At 39.8% G+C, this 17,524-nt stretch overlaps 1 long non-coding RNA gene and 1 pseudogene across 2 annotated transcripts; both read right to left on the reverse strand.

Moving 5' to 3' along the window:
• Positions 1–785: 785 nt before the first annotated feature.
• Positions 786–17,297, reverse strand: LOC123576799. 2 transcript variants are annotated; one of them, XR_006701589.1, is made up of 6 exons: positions 15,993–17,297; positions 13,360–13,418; positions 6,363–6,450; positions 6,122–6,243; positions 2,114–2,164; positions 786–1,065 (listed from the first exon to the last, which is right to left on the reverse strand). It is a non-coding gene; the product is annotated as an uncharacterized LOC123576799 (long non-coding RNA). The 2 variants fall into 2 exon arrangements; XR_006701590.1 differs by lacking the exon at positions 2,114–2,164 and having other exon boundaries at positions 788–1,065; positions 15,993–17,295.
• Positions 9,028–11,312, reverse strand: LOC123576798 (annotated as a pseudogene).
• Positions 17,298–17,524: the final 227 nt, after the last annotated feature.

Below are 17,524 nucleotides of genomic sequence, written 5' to 3' on the forward strand. Positions count from 1 at the left end.
AGAGAAAATGGATAGTGAGTCTGAACACAGAAAAACATGAGGCACTTCACCATGAAAGGATAGAAGGAAGGAGTAGAGTTATGTGATGGAGCACAGATGTTTGTAAATCACTAGACGTTTAGTTATTCCTAAAGAAACTGGGGTGCCTGGGTGGCTCGGTTGGTTAAGCGTCCAACTTCGGCTCAAGTCGTGATCTCACAGTTTGTGGGTTCGAGCCCCACGCCAGGTTCTGTGCTGACAGCTCCGAGCCTGGAGCTTGCTTTGGATTCTGTGTCTCCTTCTCTCTCTGCCCCTCCCCCGCTCATACTCTCTCTGTCTCTCTCAAAAATAAATAAACATTTAAAAAAACTTGGGGCGCCTGGGTGGCTCAGTCGGTTGAGCATCCAACTTCAGCTCAGGTCATGATCTGAAAAACTTAAAAAAACTTAAAAAAAGAGACAATCTGGAAAGCCTGATTTTTATATATTTATATATATATTATATATATATCTATCTATATAATTTGAGTATAGTTGACATGAGTTGAATTGTTTTTATTGCTATATATATATATATTTATATATTTTCTAAGAGAACCACCTTTTCTAGAATTTTAAATCTGAAATCCAGGGGTTGCCTGGGTGGCTCAGTCAGTTGAGTATCCGACTCTTGATTTAGGCTCAGGTCATGATCCCAGGGTCGTGGGATCGAGCTGTGCATCAGGTTACCTGCTAAGCATGGAGCCTGCTTAGGATTCTCTCTCCTTCTCTCTCTGTCTCTGTCTCTCTCCTTCTGCCCCCTCCCTCGTGCACACACACACACACTCTCTCTCTTTCTCTCTCTCAAAAAAAAGTAAAAATAAAAATAAAAACAATTCAAGTCTTTAGAGGTATGACATGTTTCATCAACTCAGAATGGAAATTCATGCTCTAGGAAGTTACTTGGGAAACCCTACTTACCCACTGAAACCAGTTTGCTGTAGTTCTCCAGCATCACATCCCTGCACAGGATCTTCTGAGCTGAGTCCAGCCACTGCCACTCCACCTGGGTGAAACTGACTGACACATCCTTGAATGATACTAATCCCTGTAAAAACAGTACATTCTGTTTAATCTGAATTAACCACTGAGGAATGTGCAAAATGTTTGCTGCATGCATTGATAGAGCTTATAAAAAAATTCTATTTGATGCATATAATGCATCTGTTTTCATTTTTAGGGGAGAAATAAATACTGTATTAGAAATATCTTGTCACTATACTAATTGCTAGGGGGCGGGGAAGGCCTATTGAGCTTTCTATACCTGTATACAGAAACACTCTTGTTGCTGTGAAAAATCAAGATGTGTTTGTTCCTGTTCTCAATAACATTCTGGTAGATATGCAAACACCTTTACAATAAGGTACTACAGGAGCTAGGTTAGAAATGTTCACAAGGTATATAGCGTAGACAGAAAGAGGGAAAAGTCAGTTCCATTCATGTTACTAGGTCGGTGCTATGAGGCTGAAAATCTTTGCAAGAATAGGCATTAGCCTCCACATGGTAAAATGCACGAAGTATTTTAAAAGTTAAGTATAGGGGAAAGCAAATAGCATAGTGTGTTAGATGAACAGGATGAGCAGATATGGTAAGAAAAAGATACTCAACAGGTATTCAGGGGCCAGATATGGAATAATTTTGGACAAGTTCCTATATATCGATGGTTTCCAAATACCCTTTGATCATCTCCATCATTTCAAATGATACTATGTGTACTTATGTATATAAGTACATATAATGACAATCCAAGCATTATTTCTTAATTATTTTCTTAATTTTAGATAAAAATAAAATGCAAATTGTAACACATTTTTCAGAGACCCTGGTAGGATAGCTTTGCACACTTCCTGAGATGTCTACCTTCCTTTCTGGAGACCCCCATTCCAGAAAACATGAAACCAGTGAAGAGATGTGAATAAGCCCTGGATGATCCAGATAAATCTGGATTTCAGATTTAACATTCTAGAAAAGGTGGTTCTCTTAGAAAATATATAAATCAGGCTCAATAATGCTATTTTTTAAATGGGAAGATGTCAAACTTACAGAAAAGATGCAAATAAAATATGCACAGAGAACACCCATATGCCCAGACTCACTTATTGTTAACATGTGACTCCATTTATCGTTTGCATGTATTCTCTTCCTGTCTACATACAAACACAAAAATAAGAAAATACGCACACACAATTTTTTTTTCTGTGCCATTTTGAAGGTGAAATTATACACATCATGGCTTTTTACTCCTAAATAATTCAGGGTGTATATATAACCATAGCAATTATCAAATTCAGTACATTTAACATTAGCATGGTACTTTTATCTAAGTAACCTTTCTTGTGCCAGTTTTGCTAGTTGACCCAATAACCTCTTTTACAGCATGTTCCCCCTTCCAGTACAGATCTAGCCTAGTGTCCATGCATTTTGTTGTCATGTCTTTTTTAGCTTCCTTTAATCTGGAACATTTCCATATCTTCTATCTTTAGACATAGGCATCTTTGAAAAATACGGTTCTCCACTCTTTTTTTTTAAAAAAAATTAGCATATTCACTATTGGTTTGCCTGATATTTCCTCATGGTTAGATTTAGGTTATGTGATCTAGACTGGGAAGTCCATAGGTGATGTTTCATGTTTCCTTCACAGGTACCCATCCGTGGCATATGCTGTCATCTGTCCCTCAATGGAAATGCTAATTCTCATCATCCAGGCAATGAGTTGTTTGATCTCTCCACTGTGTAATTACTGCCTTTTTATCTCCCTGAGAACAAATAAGCAGTCTGTGGGGAGATTTTAAGACCATGTAAATCCCTTAATCCTCATTAGACTGTCTCCTACGTTTAGCATCAGTTGAGGATTCTCGCCTGCTGCGATCTCTACTGTGACAGATATAAAATGCTGCTTTTCTAACTCCTACGTTTCCTCCACATTTACCAGTTAGCTCTTAGCATTCTACCATAAGCAAGAAGCCTCTCTTCAGCGCCATTTATTTAAGTATAGACTCATGAATTTCTATTTTCTTCCAATGGTTTACAATTGATTACTGTACTTAATTATTTTGGTCTTCACATTGTCCCAGATTTGGCCAGTAAAAGCCCCTTCAAGCTGACATGCCAGCATGATTACTTTAAGTGCTTCTCTACTTTCTGGCATAAAATGATGTTCCACACTCATCTTATATACACCCTGCCCAGCCCTGGAATCAGCCATTTCTCTAAAGAGTGAGCCCTGGTTCCTTTTAGTGGGGAATGGTATTAGACACTAAGCTCTAGACCATACATGTATGCCATGATATGGTTTTTATTTCTAACTTTCTAATTCGGATTTTCAAACCTGAAAAAAAAAGTTGAAAAACACATAAAATGGACACTTGAATTATCATCACCTAAATCCTTTTTTGCAGTATTTGCTTTACCTCTTCCTATATATAATTGTATCTTTTGCTGTATCATTTGAAACCTGCAGCTATCATGACAGTTCACTCTTCCATATTTCAGCATGTATTTCCTAACAATAAGGCCATGTTCTCATACACCACATTCACACCTAAAGAAACTAAAATTAATTCAATTAAATTGTCTAAAACACAATCCTTATTTAAATTTCTCAAGTGCTTCAAAACAGTTCCTCAATCCAGAATTCAATCAATTCTCACACATCCCATTTGGTTCCTATGATTCTTCCATCTTCTCTAACCTAAAAAAGCCTCTCTACCGTTTTTGTTTACTTTGATTTTTTTTTAAAGAATCCAGGCCAGTTGCCTTATAGAATATCCCATTCTCTGGATTTGTCTGATTGTTTATGATTAAATGCAGAGCAACTTCTTATCTTTTGGACAAAAAAACAAGAGATGATATCACATGCCTCTTATTGCAACATATAGGGGAACTAAACATCCCATTGTCCTTCTCTTGGTGAAATTTAGTATGATCGTTTGGTTAAAGTGGTGGTCACCAGCTCTCTCCTTTGTAAAGGCATATTTTCCCAGTAACTGATGAGAAATCCATGGGCAGCAAAGCAATATTTTGAGGCCATATAATTATCCTGTTCACTTTCAACCTTTCAATCAGTGGTTTTAGTATCAATGGATGATTCCTGCCAAATTAATTATTGCCCTAAGGCTTACAAAATGGTGATTTTTTTTACCCTCTCTCTTCCATATTTGTTAGTTGGCTTTTTTTTTTTTTTTTTTTTTTAAGTAAAGAAGAGATTCCCCCTTCCTCTTATATCTTTTTCTCTCTTCTGGATCACTAGAAACTCATGGACATTTTTTTGGTCACTGTGTTATAATAACCAGTCACTCTTTTTGGTGCTAAGCTACTCCAATTTGGTCAATGATGGGGTTCTGTGTCCTTTTATGAATCCTTTCAGTACATCTTGTTTCTAGCATAAAATTATATTCCAGAATTAATTTATACTTTACATGTTCCAGAGTTAGATTTCTTTCAGTGGAAAAAAGAGTATTTGGAAACCAAGATTTGGCTATTAGGTATGCAACAGATGGGCTAGTGCTTCTAGGCCCTTGCAGAAGCCAGAGCCAAAAAAAATTCATTTTTTAAAATATCATGAGTGGATATTGATTCCTCCGATTCATATCCAACAACATTTTCCCATTCAATATCTGTAATTCCCTTCTAATATAACCTGGTTTCTAAGCACTTCAATATATTTACCCATTGAACTGATACAAAGTAGTTTTAGAAATTATAGTACCAATCCAGTACCAATAACAGATCTACTAAGTTAAAGATTTCTTTGCAGTTCTTAACTTTTTATTTTTAAATAATTTTAGACTCTGTGAAAAGTTGTATATATTGTAGAGTTCTTGTATACCCTTCACCCAGTTTTCCCAATGTTAAGATCTTAATTAACATATATATTGGGGTGCCTGGGTGGCGCAGTCGGTTAAGCGTCCGACTTCAGCCAGGTCACGATCTCGCAGTCCATGAGTTCGAGCCCCGCGTCAGGCTCTGGGCTGATGGCTCAGAGCCTGGAGCCTGTTTCTGATTCTGTGTCTCCCTCTCTCTCTGCCCCTCCCCCCGTTCATGCTCTGTCTCTCTCTGTCCCAAAAATAAATAAACGTTGAAAAAAAAAATTAAAATAAAAAACATATATATTTACTAAAATTAAGAAATTAACCTTGGTGTGTTATTAACCCTCCCCTGCTTGTGCATGCTCTCTGTCTCTCGCTCTCTCTCTCTCAAAATAAATAAATAAACTTAAAAAAAAGTATTTAAAGGGTTGACATGTATATCTCTCCCCAACCCCATGTCACTACAAATGGCTATGGTGTGGTACATTAACACTACAGACATCAGAAACACAACAAACCAGGGGGTGGGATTCTCCTAAGAGAACTAGTTGTTAAACATTTACCAGCACACCACTGACAGTATCCTGAAGACATAAAATATTGCCTAGCTAAAAGCAATGCTCAGTTGACAGCTAAAGAACTAAGGGATAAAACTGACTTCCAGCAGAAGTACAAAATGATACAACCACTGTTCAGGGCAATTTTGTAGTATCTATGAAAATTATGAGATGGCCTAATTTTGACCTAAGACCCAGTTATTCTAATTCTAGAAAATTTTTCCTTAAGTTTCACACATACGAAATTACATTTACATAAGGTTATTCAATGAAACATTGCTAGTATCAGCAAAAAACTATACATACATATCCTTCAACAGCAAACTGGTTAAATAATCAATGATAGAGGCACCTGGGTGGCTCAGTCAGTTGAGTGCCCAACTCTTGATTTTGGCTCAGGTCATGATCTCATGGTTTGTGGGATCAAGTCCCATGTCAGGCTCTGTGTTAGCAATGCAGAGTGTGCTTGGGATTCTCTCTCTCCCACTCTCTCTGCCTCTCCTTGCTCGTGCACTCTCTCTTTCTCTCTCTCTCTCTCTCATTCGATCAAAATAAATCAATAATTGTTTAATTAAAAAAATCGATGACCAATACATACAGTGGAAACCATGCAGCTATACACGATGAGAAGCAGAAGTAATAAGAAGCAGAGTCAGGACTTCCAAAAATTCCTCCATAAAATAAATAAGAAAACTAGCAAAATTCTAAGAATCAGCTTTTTTTAAAGTTTGAAACTAACCACAGTCTTGCGTAAATCCAGGGAGCATTCATTCAATAAACACTGCTGGTTTGAGGTTTGTGAGGTTTGTGGCATTTTAACTCGTTCCATTTGCATCCTTTACCATCCAGCTCCACGGGAGGCTTGAAAACAAACAGCTTGTAATCACGGTGAAAAGCAGCAACAAGGCAGCCACCAGAGAGGGCAGAAGAGGGATAGAGCTCTTTCAAAGCCTCATCCCCAGAGAACTGTCATTATTTACCTGTCTGATGGTTCCTTGGAAGACTCTACTGTCTTTAAGCTAGCTTGGAGCTTCCACAGTACAAACAGCCTTTTCTCCAGGGGACATGCTTGGAAAAGAATTAGAGGAAACTTATTAACTTCACAGCCACCTGAGGTGGTGAATAACAGTTGGAGCAAGCAAGAGGCTAATTTAAAAGCTAAAAAAGGAAAATCTCATAATGCCCATAGGAACTTTGAAAGCTTCAACGTATTCCTAGGAATCTAGAAAGCCACATACATGCCCAGGGACATGCACATGCTCAGGAAAGACCTAAGAAGACCCTAAGCTCTTATTCTCAGCTGACCTTGAAGCTCTGTACATGCAGGAAGTAAAGACTAAGGCAGAGTTGTCAACAGCACATCTGAGTGTTGAAGGTGTGTGCCACGAATGCACAGAGAGCACCTGGGCACAGAACAGGAGACTTATTAACTCTAAGCATTTGAGGAAATCTGGTAAATCATTAGCTGACTAACCTACTGAGTAGAGATTTCAGTGGCCACACATGATAAAGAATACAGACTTCACGCAATCAGTTTAGAAAACTCACTAAACAACATAACAATGACAGCAATAACAACAAACACTGGGGAGGGGAGACTCTGAAAGCTGCCAAGTAATATTATTTAAAATGTCTAATTTTCAACAAAAATTATGAGACAAGCAAAGAAACAAGGAATAGTATCTGACACAACAGAGGAAAAAAACAATTGATACAAATTGTCCCTAAGGAAGTGCAGATACCAGACTTGCTAGACAAAAGACTTTAAATCAGCTATTTTAAATATGTTCAAACTAAAGGGTAACCACGTCTAAAGAACTAAAGGAAAGTAATAGAACAATGTCTTACTATGTAGACAATATCAATAAAGAGATAAAAATTATTTAAAAAAAACAAAAAGATATTCTGGCATTGAAAAGTACAATAACCAGAAATTAGAAATTCATTAGAAGGGCACAAGATTTGATGTGGCAGAAGAAATAATGAACAAACTTCATTGAAGACAGAACAGGTCAACTGAATTTATCCAGTCTGAAGAACAGAAAGAAAACAATGAAAAATGTTGAACAGAGCCTCAGAGACCTGTGGGACATCGAGTATTCAAACATATGCATAATGCATATGCATATGCATAATGCATAAAAAATTAAAAATAGAACTACCCTATGATCCAGCAATTGCACTATTAGGTATTTACCCAAAGGATACAAAAATACAGATTCAAAGGGGTACATGCACCCCGATGTTTATAGCAGCATTAATCAACAATAGCCAAACTATGGAGAGAGCCCAATTGTCCATAGACTGATGAATGAATAAAAAAGAGGTGGTGTGTGTGTGTATATATATATATATGTACATATATATATATAACGGAATATTACTTAGCCTTCAAAAAAAGAAATTTTGCCATTTGCAACAACACAGATGGAGCCAGAATGCATTATGCTAAGCAAAATAAGTCGACCAGAGAAAAACAAATACCATATAACTTCACTCATATGTGGAATTTAAGAAACAAAACAGATGAATGTATGGGAAGAGAGAGAAAAAGAGAAGAAAGGGGAACAAACCACAAGAGACTCTTAACAATACAGAACAAACTCAGGGTTGATGGAGAGAGGTGGGTGGGAAATGGGCTACATGGGGGATGGGTATTAAGAAAGGCACTTGTTGTGATGAGCACTGGATGTTGTTATATAAGTGATGAATCACTGAATTCTACTTCTGAAGCCAATACTGCACTGTATATTAACTAACTAAAATATAAACAATTTAAAAAATGGTTAAATGAAGAAAATATATATGTATAATGGGAGACCCAGAAAGAGAAAAGAGGAAGGGACAGAAACAATAGCTGAAGAAATAATGGCCAACATCTTCCCAAATTTGATGTAAGATATGAATCTATACATCCACAAAGCTAAACAAACTACAAATAAAAGTTAAAAAAAATCAATTAACCACACACATCATAATCTGTTAAAGGTGAGAGACAGAATCTTGAAAGCAGCAAGACAAAAACAACTCATTGTGTACAATGGATCTTCAATAAGATTAACATCTAGTTTTGCTTCAGAAATCACAGAGGCAAGAATGCAGTAGAAAGAAAAAGACTATCAACCTAAACTATCCTTGAAAAATGGAGGCAAGGAAAGCCTGGGTGGCTCAGTCGGTTAAGCATCTGACTTTGGCTCAGGTCATGATCTTGTGGTTCATTAGTTCAAGCCCCACGTTGGGCTCTGTGCTGACAGCTCAGAGCCTGGAGCCTGCTTCAGATTCTGTGTCTCCCTCTCTGCCCCTCCACTGCTTACCCTCTGTCTCTCTCTCTCTCAAAAATAAATGAACATGAAAGAAAGAAAGAAAGAAAGAAAGAAAGAAAGAAAGAAAGAAAGAAAGAAAGAAAGAAAAATGGAGGAGAAATTTTAAAAATCCCTGGATAAACAAAAACTGAGAGAATTCATTGCCACCATCTCTGCCTCACAAAAGGTACTAAAAGGCGTTCTTCCGGCTGAAATAAAAGGACATTAGACAGCATCACAAATCCACATGAAGAAACAAAGAGCACTGGTAAAGGTAATACTATGTGAGTAAAAAATAGCATAAATGAATGTATTCTGTAATTTTTTGTGTCTCCTACCTGATTTAAAAGACACTTTGCAAAGAAAAAAATATAAATCTGTGTTGATGGCACACAATACGTGAAGATCTACAGGACAATAAAAGCACAAAGGAGGGGTAAAGGGATGAATAGAGCTATATAGGAATAGAGCTATATAGCATATTAAGTGTTTATATGCTATTGAAATTAAGTTGATATTAATCCAAATTTGATTTTTTTAATAGGTGAAATGTACTGTAAATCATTGTTTACTTTCCTGGTTAAAGAAAAAAACCTTATAGTCAATTCTCCACTCACAGGTAGAAGAGGAATAGAAAAAACTTGATTGTTTTTAATCTGGTGTTTATGTGTACCTTTCATTTCACACGTACAGTTTACTGGGTATTACTACCCACCACCAGCAGAATAGATACAAGTAAAACCAAATATCAGAAAGGAAAAAGTATTAACAAAAGGAAGCTCAAAAAGATGTCTTCAGGAGAGTGGCCAGGCTAGTCAGTAGGAGCAGACCGTGTGGAGTAAGGCTCTGCTGCTCTTCTCCTCCAACTCCTACAGCAGCTCATCAGTCTCATTCTCTATATCCTCCGTGTGCTGAATGCAATGGCACAACTCACAGATAAGGAATGCGTCCAGGGTGGCCTCTTTATGGTTGTCCTGGATGTCCACATTGGTTACATGCACTGGCTGGCAGGTATCTTGCTCTTTGGAATTCAGATCTTCCACCACCTGATTGTACACTCTCTCTTCACAGGTGAGAATCAGATCAAACAGTCTCTGCAGCTCTGAAACCTTTCTGGCCAGGGCTTGATCCTCTTATTTCTATCCAACAAATGTAAAATGCCATTCTGCATATAGAGTTCTTTGTCTTTCCTAAGGAGATTGTGGTACATCTGGTCATATGTAGTTTTGAAATTGTAAACTTTTGGCTTGTCAAGTGCCGGTCCTGGGAGCTTGACATGAGTTCCTGTTCCAAAGGACCAGAAACTGAATTTCTGTTTGCTGAGAATGTCGTGCACCTCCATGCTCCAGTTCTGGTTGCTCGAGCACACCACTGCCACAGACAGCAGCAACGATGGCATACTGGTGACTACACTGACCACAACACACCCATTCAGGGACTCCCACCCAGCCATGGCACTTCTGTGCAAGCCAATCCAAACCTGATTGTTAACAATTAAGATGTTAATTGTAAATCCCAGGGCAACCATCAAGAAAATAACTAAACATAGCAAAAGAAACGACAAGGGAATTAAAATGGTACACTAAAAGATATCTATTGAACAGAAAAGAAGGCAGTAATGGAGGAATAGAGGAACAAAAAAGCTGTAGACCACAAATAAGAAAACAACAGACCTAATCCTGCTCTATCAGGAATTACACTAAATGTAAATTGCTTAAACACTCTAATTAAAGGGCATAGTGGATATCACACTGGATAAAAAAACAAAACAAAAACGTGATAAATAGTGTCTGAAAGAGACTCACTAATAAATAGTGTCTGAAAGAGACTCACTTGAGATCCAAAGACATAAACAGAAAAAAGGATGGACAAAGATACACCATGATGAGAAAGACAGTCTCACGTGTGCAGTCTTTCAACCCCCACTCAGCTACATAAGAATGAGCCTTGGGTCTGGAACCTTCCTCACCAAGAGATAAAGAGACCACACAGCCTATATAAGGCATTCATCTTGTCAGAATATCTTTTATTTAATTGCTCCTCTGTTCTGATTAAGCATATACTAAATGCCCCTCTGGCACAACCTCAGCTTTCAGTATTCTGGATTCGACAGTAGTAGGGTTGGACTCCTGCTGTGGCATTAAGAGGTGTGTGCATAGGCCAACTGCCTTGCATCAGATGCTGGGGGCACCCACTAGCCTTGGGGGTCCAATCGCATATTATCAGAACTGATCTTGCTTTACCTCTTAAGTGTATAAAAGCACTGTTCCATCCAATGCTTGACTCCATTGTGTCTTCCTTGGTAACTCTGAAACCAAGATGCAGTGGCAGGAGTATTTAAATTTTTATTCCTGTACACTGGCATAATGATGATGTTTGCTATCTCCATCATGGTCAGTGTTGGCATTGGCAACTTGCGAGAGGCATTCTGCTCAACACACTCACCAAAAGACAGCTGGGAAGGCTATATTAATATCAGGTAAAAGAGAGTTTAAGACAAAAATTGTTACTTTGAAGAAGACACATGGTTAAATCTTTAAGATTTTGGATTAGGCAATGGTTTCATAGATATGACAAAGCACGAGCAACTAAAGAAAAGATAAATTGGACATCAACAAAATCATTAAATTTTATGCCTCAAAAAACATTACCAAGAAGGTGAAAAGACAATCCAAAGAATGGGAGAAAATATTTATAAATTATATATCTGACAACAGTCTATACCCAGTATATAAAGAACTCTCAGAATGATAAAAATTAAACTAATTAAGGGGCGCCTAAGTGGCTCATTCAGTTAAGTGTCCAACTCTTGATTTTGGCTCAGGTCATGATCTCACACTTTGTGAGATCGAGCCCCGCGCCCAACTCCGCACTGACAGCGTAGAGCCTGCTTAGGATTCTCTCTGTCCTTCTCTTTCTGCCCCTCCCCTGTTCACGCTTTCTCTCGCTCTCAAAATAAATAAACGATTTTTTTAAATGTGTCCAAAATGGAACCAAGAAGTTCAATCTAAATAGTAATCAAATCTATCCTTAAGGCATATAGAAAAACCACTAAGTATCATGGACATTCAAAACTTAGGCTGTAGGAAGAAACTTCTTTAATGGGATAATTGGTGTATACCGAAAACCCACAAAGACTATTCCAGCGTTGGCTAACACTTCTTGACTTATCTTTGAAAAATCAGGCACAAGGTAAGGATGCCAGGTTTCATGAAGCAAGACTGAAAAAGGTGTAAGAAAGAACATGATGAACCTAAAGAAGAATGAATTAAGGACTAATGCAATCAATTAGAATGTCCAGCAACAGATGTGTGCAGACACGGTAATATACTGGATAGATGTGCCATTATAATTCATTGAGAAAAAACATGAATAAAGAATTGGTGCTTTATGTGTTAAAAGATAAAACTAGATTCCCTCCTCGTATTGTCTACAACAATTTCCAGATTGACTCGAGGCTTAAATATTTTTAATAGTACTAATATTAATTAAGCAAAAATTTTAAAATATCCTTATCTTAAGTTCGGGAAGAATTTTAAAATTCAAAAAGAAAACAGAAAAGTTAAAAAGATTGGCCTATGGAAAAATATAAAACTCTAATAAGGCCAGAGGCACTCTAGAGGTAAAGGTCAAGGGACAGTCTTGGAGAAAACATTCACAACAAATGTAACAGACAAAGAATTATTGTCCAAAATACATAAAGTATTCTTTAAAATTAATACATAAGAGATGATTAAAAATGAAATCATTCACAAAAGCAATGAAAAGCCAATAGATATATGATGTACAAGATCATCAGCAATCTCAGAAATGCAAATAAAATGGTGAGTTTTTCTCAGAAGTTAGATTGGCAGTAAATCTAAAGTCTGACAATGCCAGGAAGTAGCAAGTAAGTAGTGGTTAAGTACACAAATACTACAGTGCCACAATCTAGGTGGGGGAAATATTTATGCAGAGCCATTTAAAGGGCATGTCGACCATTCAGCTGTCTTTCAGATATTCTACACCGCTGGACCAAACAAGACCATTAGAAAATTGTGTCCTCAAACTCTGTTATGAACTGAACGCTTGTGTCCCCCCACCAAACTTCACATGTTGAAGCCCTAATCCCCAGTGTGATTTTAGTTGGTGATGGGACCTTTTGGAGGTAAGTGGGTCATTAGTATGGAGCCCTGATGACATTAGTGCCCTTAGAAGAAACTACACGAGAGAGCTGGCCCTCTATTCTCTCTCCACCATGTGAAGATACAATGAGAAGAGGGCCATGGGCAAACTGGATGAGGGTCCTCACTAAAGAATCAAATGTGTTGGCACCTTGATCTTGGACTTCCCAGACTCCAGAATACAAGAAATAAGTGCTTGTTGCTGAACCACCAGTCTCTGATAATTTCTTACCGCAGTGCCAGTGTGTTAGTGCCCTAAGAGACTCGTTTTTCTGGTTCTCCTTTGCTGTCAGAAAGATCAGAACGGCAAACTTGCTGTTCAACTTTGATAATTCTGGGACTTTACAGGACCAGCATATATCTATATGCTGACTTTGCTCAATTCTTGACCTGATAGTCTACAGTTAATCTGATGTTGATTTTCATCTATTTCTGTTTTTCTATTTTAATTTCTGTTCCCTTACACACCTCACAAAATCCACTGCAAAACAAAGCAGGAATAAACAGCTCACCTGTGATTCAGTCATTTCCTGCTGCTCTTGGAAATCTGAAGAGAACTGTAAAGGTACAGCTGGGAAAGAAGGAAAGAAAATGAGGTCCTACGCAACCAGGTGAGCTGAGCAGAATGATCTGCCTAGCAAGCTTCACACAGCAGCTATATACAAAGTCCCCGTGGGCCATGCGCTTCAACCCTAAGGGCAGGGCAGAGCTGATGGAGGAGTACCCATTGTCTATGCAGACTCTGACCCGTCACAGCTCAGAATGCCATTTTTCATTAGGTGAATATAAACATTTCCTACTAACTTCCTGCTAAAAAGAATTTACCTTCCCCTCTATAGTGACTAAAATAAATAAATAAATAAATAGTAACAACCAAGGACTAATCAAACAAAGAACAACACAGGAAGACATTGCTTTTATTTCTCTGCATTCCTAGGGACAGTGTCTGGCCCTTGAGTTACAAAATCCTCATCAGCATCCCCCTGGAAAGTGCAGGGGTACTTTGTTTATTCTAACTTGGTTATGGTTTCTCAAAAGGATCTTTTCATTAGAAATTTGAGGGGAGCCTGGGTGGCGCAGTCGGTTAAGCGTCCGACTTCAGCCAGGTCACGATCTCGCGGTCCGTGAGTTCGAGCCCCGCGTCGGGCTCTGGGCTGATGGCTCAGAGCCTGGAGCCTGTTTCTGATTCTGTGTCTCCCTCTCTCTCTGCCCCTCCCCCGTTCATGCTCTGTCTCTCTCTGTCCCAAAAATAAATAAACGTTAAAAAAAAAATTTTAAAAAGAAATTTGAGGGGAGCCTGGGTGGCTCAGTGGGTAAAGCATCCAACTTGGGCTCAGGTACATGATTTCGTCATTGGGGGGTTCGAGCCCTGCGTTGGGATCTGTGCTAAGTTCGGAGCCTGGAGCCTGCTTTGGATTCTGTCCCTCTCTCTCTCTCTCTGCCCTTCCCTCGCTTGTGCTCTGTCTCTTTGTCTCTCTCTCTCTCTCAAAAATAAACATTAAAAAAAAAATTGATGTGACATCATTGTTAAGGAGAGACAGCAAGGAGTTCCCTGGGCATGCCACTAATAAATTATGTTACTCTAGACAAGTCACTCCCTTATCTTCTAGGCCCTTTTTTTTCACCTCTTAAATACAGACAAAATTTTAAAATCTTCAAACTCTTTATACATTAGTTATTTGATTTTTTACTATCAGAACAGAATGATGCACCCTCTAGGTTGTAGAGCAACTGCAGTGAAGGGAGTATGGCTGATGAGGGTGAACAAGGTCAATTTCTCCTGTGGCTGGTGATTCCTTTCCCTGAACTGTGTCCTCACAAACTTCCCGTGAGATACCCTCTGCTGTGCTGCCTACCCTTTGCTCATGTTGCCAGCTTTATTTCAATTCTTAAAGCTGATCAGTGGACAGCCTGCAATGATTTCTGGTTATGGTGACATCACCCAAGCATTGCTCATTCTGTAGAAGAACCAAGAATTACTTCTGTCCTGGCAGTCTGAGGATATAGACTTTCCTGGGCCTCTTCTGTTTCTGTTTTGAGCCTCTGATGAGAGGTCTCAGATCAAGGGGTGATTTTCCAGGTGGGGTTCCTGGGTGATAAGGTTTTGGGGGTGATCCAGAGTTGACAGCCAAGAAAGAATTCTTGAAGACATCTTTGGTGCAAAAAGGTGATTTTATTAAAGCATGGAGATAGGAACCATTGGCAGAAAGAGCTGCCCTGGGACCATGAAGAGACATTGGTTACATACTTGGGAGTTAGGGGAGGTAAAATCAAGGGGAAGTTTCCAATGAGATTTTCATATGCTAAAGAAGACAGTAGGAAGTTCCTGGAGAAACATTTTACTCTGCCAGCCTCAAGTATTTGTCAGTGGGCTGCAGGTTATAAGGAAATTCAATTTTATCTGCCATTTCCTTCTGCCTTTGTTTCCCACATCTCACCTCAAGAGCTGTTTTGCTCCAGGAGCCCCTGGGTGGCTCTGTTGGTTAAGCCTCCACGTTTGTGGGTTTGAGCCCCACGTGGGGCTCACTGTTGTCAGTGTGGAGCCTGCTTTGGATTTTCTGTCCCCCTCTCTCTCTGCCCACCCCGTGGCGTGCTCGCTTTCTCTCTCTCAAAAATAAATAAACATTTCTTAAACATTTAAAAAAGTACAAGAGCTGTTTTGCTCCAAAAGAGATGGGACCTGGGCAGTGGGGACAAATTAAATTTAGTTGGAACTTTCAAACAGGGCTCCCAACCTGACTCTAATACATACTTTCCCCAAGAATCAAGAGCTTTGGCCATCAACAAACTCAAATGTTCTCCAAAGACAAAAGCTAGACAGGGCAGACCGGACCCAGAAATTGTGCTACCTGACGCAAGCGCTCAGAAGAATAAGAAGAATAATCAAATATCCCAGAAACCCAAGGCCAAGACATTATGCAGTCCCCATATACCTCATAATTATTTTCCTGATACTACAGTATCAGACATTATTAGTGCTGTGAATAACAATGCTGGGTTTTAGGCAAGGCAGTTTATTAGAAGGAACATGAGACGTGCAGAAAAATGGATTGAAAACTAGATTCCCACCGCTGCTGTGTGGTCTTGGCATTTCACCTCTGAGCCTGGTTTACTATTCTCTTAACATGGAGACAGTTAAGCTTACCTCAAATATGGCCGTGAGAGCCTTTGATAGCTAAAATCTACGTATATCTAGCATAGACATTAGCAGTGCAGAACAATCGCATGGGTCAGGTATAAAAACATTCTCATTCTGCAGAAGATAAAACTGAACGTCTTTGCCAGGATTGCTCAGTAACTAGAACCGAGCTCCGCCCGTGGCTGCCCGCGCCCCCTGCTGCAGCAGCCGCCTTTGTGCACGGACCCTGCAACCTCCCAGGACGCGCGCCCCCGCGCCCCCGCCTCCCCGCGTCCCCGCGTCCCCGCGCGAAGCCGGCCCTTTCCGCTGAGAGAGGAGCCCTGGCCCGGTCGTCCCTCCTCCAGGATGAGGCTGCCCCAGCCCGCCCTTGGGGGGTCAAGTGCCAGAGGTCCCACCGCGGGGTCCCCCCACAACCCCAGACCCCCCGGCTCCCGAGCACTGCGGACGCTCGTCTGCCTTCGGCCAACCCCAAACTCCCCTGTCCTGTCGCACTGGACCCTAGGGAGCGCAAAGACTCGGTGATCCGAGAAGCGCCACCCAGGAGAAGGTGTACCCTGGGGGAAAGATTTACAGACCCGGAGGCAGTGAGCACGCGCAGAGTCAGCCCGGAAAGCCAACACCAGAGTGAAAACTACATTTCCCATAAGTCTTTGCTCCCGCACTTTTGAGGGTGTTTACCAAACTACCCCCTTGCCCCCTGCTCTTTTTGGTTTGAATCCAGCTTTACTCCGGGAGTCCCAAGACATTTTATTCAAAGAACACAATAAAAGCTTGTGCCTCAGGTGATGCCTCCCTCTTTCTCTCTCTGCAGCCTGTCTTGACCTTCCCACTTGAGTCCAGGGCCTTGAGTAACATACATGTCTATTTCAATTTCTTTTGTAGTCTTTTGTTAAACTGCAAAGAACCACCTTTTCCCATATTACTTAAATAAAACTCGCCATAGACCCGTTTACCTGCTACAAAAGCAGACACACAACCTAAAATTCGCATTCTATGTCTCATAAATGATCAGCTGAACAATTTGTCTCCATGACTAATCAGAACAAAATACCTGTAAATTTAACTTAACTAAATTTCTATTCTCCCCCACACCATCCTGAAATTTGACTTCCTACTAAGGTTTGACAAGTATAGGAATGCCAAACAATCCCTCTCAAAACTTGGCTGACAATAAGGAAAGTTGTTTCCTGATCTTGCCACCTACTCCCTGCTCTTGACACCCAGTTCTTTCTAGCCTTGTTTACACCTCCATTAAAAGAATGAGTTTCCCTCTTTAGTTTTCATTTCTCTGCTACCAGTGGGAGTCTGCATTGTGTGAATAGAGATGTGGGTTCTTGGATTACCCAGGAAAGATTTACCTGAGGATCAGCACTCCAATGAAGACAGGAAAGTAGCAAACCCAAAGCAGTTTAAGGACAGTACACTCTCAAAAAGGGAGGAGACTGGGCAGCCCCCGAAGTGGCAACCCCAGGGGGATTAAGGGTATCTTTTCTTTTCGTGTTTGCAGAGGTTATGGGTCATAGTTAGGGCAGTCTCTG

Source organism: Leopardus geoffroyi, chromosome D2, assembly GCF_018350155.1.
Source record: "Leopardus geoffroyi isolate Oge1 chromosome D2, O.geoffroyi_Oge1_pat1.0, whole genome shotgun sequence".
Lineage (NCBI taxonomy): Eukaryota > Metazoa > Chordata > Mammalia > Carnivora > Felidae > Leopardus > Leopardus geoffroyi.